Source organism: Lolium perenne, chromosome 3, assembly GCF_019359855.2.
Source record: "Lolium perenne isolate Kyuss_39 chromosome 3, Kyuss_2.0, whole genome shotgun sequence".
NCBI lineage: Eukaryota > Viridiplantae > Streptophyta > Magnoliopsida > Poales > Poaceae > Lolium > Lolium perenne.
In genome coordinates, this window is record NC_067246.2 from 46904852 (window position 1) to 46911579 (window position 6728).

A 6728-nucleotide genomic window follows, 5' to 3' on the forward strand; every position below is an offset into this window, starting at 1 on the left:
GCGACGGAGCTCCGGCGGTCGATGGCGATGTGCGCAGCGACGTTGGCGTTGACGATGAGGCTCCAGGTACACGCGGCTCCGCTCGAGGTGGCTCCAATTGGCGGCGGCGACCTGCGGGTACTGGCGGCTCCGGCGATGAAATTGTGCGGCACTGGGGGCTAATCGAATAGGGGAGGTGGTCGAGGCGAGTGAGAAGAGAGAGGGGAGCACGGTGGTGTGAAGATTTGGGCGCGGGGAGTGCCCCTTTTATAGCAGCGGGAGGTGGCCGAGGTGTTGTGACGATGTCACCCATGGCGACGGTGCTACAGCGGCTCTGGGGCACTGGCGATGACTCTCTTGGCTCAGCGACATCACAGCGAAGACGTGAGGCTTGACGGCGGTGAAAACGATGCATAGGAGAGGACGGGCGCGTGACGGGAGCGCTCAGTACCGCAGCGGAGGACATCGTCGACGTTGTCGTCTACAGGCACTGCGCGAGCCAATGATCGTGTCTGGGCGGTGTCTGGTGACGTTGCGGAGCAGTTGGCGCAGAGAGGAGGGCCAGGGGTCAACGGAGAAGGTCTGGCGACGTCGTGGCCGAGCGTGTCTGCGACGCTCGCCGTGCGCGCTCTGGCGTGCGCGTGCACGTCTGGGCGTCTCTGGGCGTGCACGGCCTGGTGCTTGTGATGCAGCATTTGATCGATGCCCATGTCTGGCATGATCAGGTGAGTGTGATGAAGCGTTTGGACAAGGTTGTGCACGTTGAGAAGGGCCAGAGAGAGAGGTGGCATGAGTGAGGCCATGCCATGCCACGTCATGATTTGTTTTGGTCAAATGGTGACGCCCTAGTGTACCATTTCTTGTCTATTATGATTGGCAAAGTCTAGAGAGGTCAGAGAGGTACCAGAGATGACCTAAGGGTGAGGAGAGAGGCCATTGTCCACTGGTTTGTTTGATGTGTGGAGTTGGCAGATTGTTGCCCACAACCTGTTTGATGAAATGGCCGCAAGAACAATATTTTCAAATTTTTGAATGAAATTTTGTGGGTTGCAATCATATATTATTTGCAGTAGAATGGTGGTGGTGGTGGTCAAATTTGAATTGTTTTGCAAAAATCCAAAATGCACATTATCTTAAATCTGTTTCAAAGTCTCTACTTTGCTTGATCACTATTTGAAATTGAGCAAGAATTTGCAGTGATGGTTTTGGGCAAAGTTGTTCACTTTGATGTTGTCTTGGATGAGGTGCAAATAGTTGTCCATGTTTAGTTTAGAAATCTTTCAAAACAGAGGCTCAAAGAGGGCATCAGGCTAAAATTTGCCAAATTGACCATTAGTGCATGTGAGCTCATATTTCATTCAAATTTGATTTGATTTGAGTTTCTTTGATTCCAAAAGTGTTAATAAGTGTTTAGTAACCATTTACAACCAATGGGGCAAACCAAAATGGTCTAGGTTAAAGTTTTGCAAAAATGGTATAAACCATATGTGAGGGTTTTGCGATTTTCTAATTTTTATTCTTTTCTTATTCTTTGCTTCACTTAGGCATGGTGTAGGGTTTATTTAGTGTTAGATTGAGTTTGGTAAAGGGTTCAAACCATTTAGGGAAAGTGTGAGTGCATAGGTCAAGATTGGGTATTATGGCTATGTGCCACATATGTTTCTATGCAAGTTTTATTTTATTTTGGTTTCACATGGGATTTAGTTGATAAACCCTAGGTTGGTTTTGTGGAGGTGTTGCAAACCTTCTAATAATATTAGAACATAGCATGGTTGATTATTTGCAATTATAGCCATAGGCTTACATATGCTTTTCTTTTTAATTTAAATTCTTTTTATTTATTCTATAATGGATGGTGACAAAAGAGGTGAGGTTTAGGGTTTTGGAATATTTCAAGGTAGTTCACATAAGCATCATGGTAATAACACAACTATCAAGCACAAGTATTATGCATAACACCTTATTCAGAAAAGTTTTTGTTGGTTCCCATTTTTGGAAAAAGGGAAATTCATTTTCTCTTTGTTTTAAAATTTGGGATGTTACAGCTAATAAGTTTGATTCATCTCTTGTTAGTATTCATAATAGATTAAACACTCTCGAGACAAATATATCTTGTTTAAAAGAAGGGTATAATCAGATTCGTGAATATTATGATTATGTTCCAGTAAACTTTGAACCTTCAATGTGGGTCCCTACTATTAAGGTTACTATTTGTGGTGAAAGTTTTTATGCTCGTTGTGATATTATGTCTGAGTTTTGCCTTATGCCTAAAAGTATTTATGAATTATTGACACTTTGGGGACTCAGTGAAGGTGGAGAAGGAATAACTCTTACTGATAACTCTGTTATAATTCCTAAGGGAATAGCTGAAGGTGTGTTCACAACCTTTCTTGGAAGAACGGTATCCACTGATGATCTCGTTATTGAATGTGTAGGGACAGGACAAATCACACTTGGAAGATCCCTACTGAAACTCTTGGGAGCAACCATAGATGTGGGGAAAGGCACTCTAAATTTTTCCTCTACACCCGGAGGCGGTCATGTATTCCCTAGACCAAAGAGTAAGAATAAGAGTAAGAGGGGTAGGCGTAAAGCCCTTGGTAATAATGTTAATACTTCTTCTCTTGATGTTACTTGATTTTCACTTACTGCGCCTAGCTGAAAGGTGTTAAAGAAAAGCGCTTATGGGAGACAACCCATTATTTTATTTCTGCAATTTTTGTTTTATATTTGAGTCAAGGTGCTTGTTACTACTGTAGCAATACCTTTGTATCTTTACTTTATTGCGTTGTTGTGCCAAGTAAAGTCTTTGATAGAAATTTGATACTAGATTTGGATTTCTGCGCAGAAACAGATTTCTAGCTGTCACCAATTTGAGCTGTTCTCTCTTTAGGAAAATGGTAAAATCTTGAAAAAATTCGCGAGTAATCCTCAGATATGTACGCAACTTTCATTAAATTTGAGCTTTTTGATCTGAGCATGTTAAGTGCCTCGAAAAAATTTGTATTTACGGACTGTTCTGTTTCGACAGATTCTGCCTTTTATTTCGCATTGCCTCTTTTACTGTGTTTGAGTTGGTTTCTTTGCACCATTAAATTTCAGTAACCTTGGGTAATGTCCAGAAGTGTTGGGAATGATTGTGTCCTTGCTGAACATGTGAATTTTTGATTATGCACTAACCCTCTAATGAGATTGTTTTGAGTTTGGTGTGAAGGAAGTTTTCAAGGATCAAGAGAGGAGGACGATATAATATGATCAAGAAGAGTGAAAAGTCTAAGCTTGGGGTTACCCCCGTGGTTCATCCCTGCATATTTCAAGAAGACTCAAGCATCTAATCTTGGGGATGCCCAAGGCATCCCCTTCTTCATCAATAACTTATCAGGTCACCTCTAGTGAAACTATATTTTAATTCCATCACATCTTATGTGCTTTATTTGGAGCTTCTGTGTGCTTTTATTTTCATTTTGTTATTTTCATTCTCTGAATAAATCGGTTCCTAACATGCTTGTGTGGGAGAGAGACACGCTCTGCTTTTTCATTTGAACACTGGTGTTCTTCGCTTTTAATGTTCATGGCAAAAGCTGAAAGCTGCTGCACTTATTGCTATTTGGTTGGAAACATAAAATGCTTCATGTGGTAATTGGTATATTGTCTTGAATAATTTGATACTTGGCAATTGTTTTGAGCTCTCAAGTAGATCATGTTTAAGCTCTTGCATCACGTAGAGCTTGTTGAAATTTGGTTTGCATGATTGGTCTCTCTAAGGTCTAGATATTTTCTGGTAAAAGTGTTTGAGCAACAAGGAAGACAGTGTAGAGTCTTATAATGCTTGCAATATGTTCTTATGTAAGTTTTGCTGTACCGGTTCATACTTGTGTTTGCTTCAAACAACCTTGCTAGCCAAAGCCTTGTACTGAGAGGGAATGCTTCTCGTGCATCCAAAACCTTGAGCCAAAACCTATGCCATTTGTGTCCACCATAACTACCTACTATATATGTGGTATTTTTCTGCCATTCCAAGTAAATACTTCATGTGCTACCTTTAAACAATTCAAAAGTTATCATCTCTTATTTGTGTCAATGTTTTATAGCTCATGAGGAAGTATGTGGTGTTTTATGTTTCAATCTTGTTGGGCAGACTTTCACCAATGGACTAGTGGCACATCCGCTTATCCAATAATTTTGAAAAAAGAGCTCGCAACGGGGTTCCCAGCCCCAATTAATTAACTTTCATTAATAATTCTCTTCACATGTTTTGCCCTGATTTATCAGTAAGCAACTTAATTTTGCAAATAGACACTCCTCCATGGTATGTGAAATGTTGGAAGGCACCCGAGGATTCGGTTAGCCATGGCTTGTGAAAGAAAAAGGTTGGGAGGAGTGTGATTCATAAATAAAACTAAAGTACATGTGTAAACAAAAGAGAAGAGGAATGATCTACCTTGCTGGTAGAGATAACGTCCTTCATGGGAGCCGCTCTTTGAAAGTCTGTTTGACAAGGGGGTTAGAGTGCCCACTACCATTCGTTGACAACAACAAACACCTCTCAAAACTTTACTTTTATGCTCTCTATATGATTTCAAAACTTGAAAAGCTCTAGCACATGATTTAATCCCTGCTTCCCTCTGCGAAGGGCCTTTCTTTTACTTTATGTTGAGTCAGTTTACCTACTTCTTTCTATCTTAGAAGCAAACACTTGTGTCAACTGTGTGCATTGATTCTTACATGCATACTTATTGCACTCATCATATTACTTTCTGTTGAAAGCATTTGTTGAAACTTAAATCTTCCTTTGTGTTGCTTCAAAACCTTCTATTAAGAATCTATTGCTTTATGAGTTAACTCTTATGCAAGACTTTTCGATGCTTGTCTTGAAAGTACTATTCATGAAAAGTATTTGCTATATGATTCAGTTGTTTAGTCATTATCTATTTGTTAGTAAACTATAAACCATTGCTTTGAGTCACTTCATTCATCTCATATGCTTTACAATAGTATTGATCAAGATTATGTTGGTAGCATGTCACTTCAGAAATTATTCTTTTTATCGTTTACCTACTCAAGGGCGAGTAGGAACTAAGCTTGGGGATGCTTTATACGTCTCCAACGTATCTATAATTTCTTATGTTCCATGCTAGTTTTATGACAATACCTACATGTTTTATTCATACTTTATATCATTTTGATGCATTTTCCGGTACTAACCTATTAACAAGATGCCGAAGCACCAGTTCCTGTTTTCTGCTGTTTTTGGTTCCAGAAATCCTACACGGGAAATATTCTCGAAATTAGACGAAACAAAAGCCCACGGCCCTATTTTCCATGGAGTGTTCCAGAACATCGAAGAAGAGTCAGAGAAGGCCAGCAGGGGGGCCACCCGATAGGGCGGCGCAGCCCCACCTCCTGGCGCGCCCTGGTGTGGGGAGCCCACCCCTGGCTCCCCCGACGCTGCCTCTTCGCCTATATATTCCTTCGTATCGGAAAACCCTAGTACCGAGAGACAAAATACGAGAAAAGTCCCAGAGACGCCGCCGCCGTCAGCCCCATCTTGGGGGTTCTGAAGATCTCCTCCGGCACCCTGCCGGAGAGGGGAATCATCACCAGAGGGCTCTACATCACCATGCCCGCCTCCGAACTGATGCGTGAGTAGTTCATCCATGGACTATGGGTCCATAGCAGTAGCTAGATGGTTGTGTTCTCCTATTATGCCATCATGTTTAGATCTTGTGAGCTGCCTATCATGATCAAGATCATCTTATTGTAATGCTACATGTTGTGTTTGTGTCGTCGTGGTGAACAGACAGATGCCATGGGATGGCTTATCTTGGGGTCGAATGGACGCTAGAGGATTCAGGGGAGGGTTTTTGTTATGGATGGAGAGGTTTCCGGATGGATTCCTCAAGAAATTGGCCTTGGCCTAAGGAAGAAGATGATGAACTCAAGAACAAGAACAGCACTAGATCTCTCTATTCTTCATCACAAGTGCTTACAAGTTTCTATGTACAAGCTTCGTAATGCAAAACAACGTATCTCTCCATCTCGTCCCCGCGAAGGGCTGTGCCCCCTCTCCTTATATAGGGGAGAGGGTGGCTTACAAGGGAAGGAACCCTAGAAACCCTAATGGGATCTTTGACTAGACAAACTACTTTAGAAAGCTACTTTAGCTACTGGTGATGCCGGTACGCCTTTAATCAGAAGCCGTGACATCCTCCGACACCTTTTAGGTCATCCTCTGCCTTTGGCGTCATGGCTTCGATTAAAGCTGAAGTGCTTCGCTCATCTTTGTCTTCTAGCTCTGGAGAGCATCTTTGACTGGTCATTGCCGACGTGCTACAGTGTATCCTGTTCCGGTTATTCCGGTACGCTCTTAGCTAGTTCCGGTATCCCCCTTCTTGGGATACCGGTATGATTCTTTGAATCAACTTTCGCCATCCGGATTAACCTTTAAACCGGTACTTTGATGGCCTAAACCATCCGGTTTGGCATGCCTTTGGCATACCGGGGGTCATCCCCCCAACATTAGTCCCCGAAGCTGGTATAGTCCGGTGGATCCTATCCAACGGACCATGCCAAGTTTTACTTTCTCAAGGTACCGGTTTAACCCTTCCGGAATCCGGATCAAACTCTTCGGCGTCCTTGCCGAACTTATGCATCTATACCAGTTTTCTCCGGCATCTATTGTCATTAAACTTCTCCTCGACGAAGTCGAGAATATCTCGAGTACCGTGCCTGTCAGTGACATGCGCACT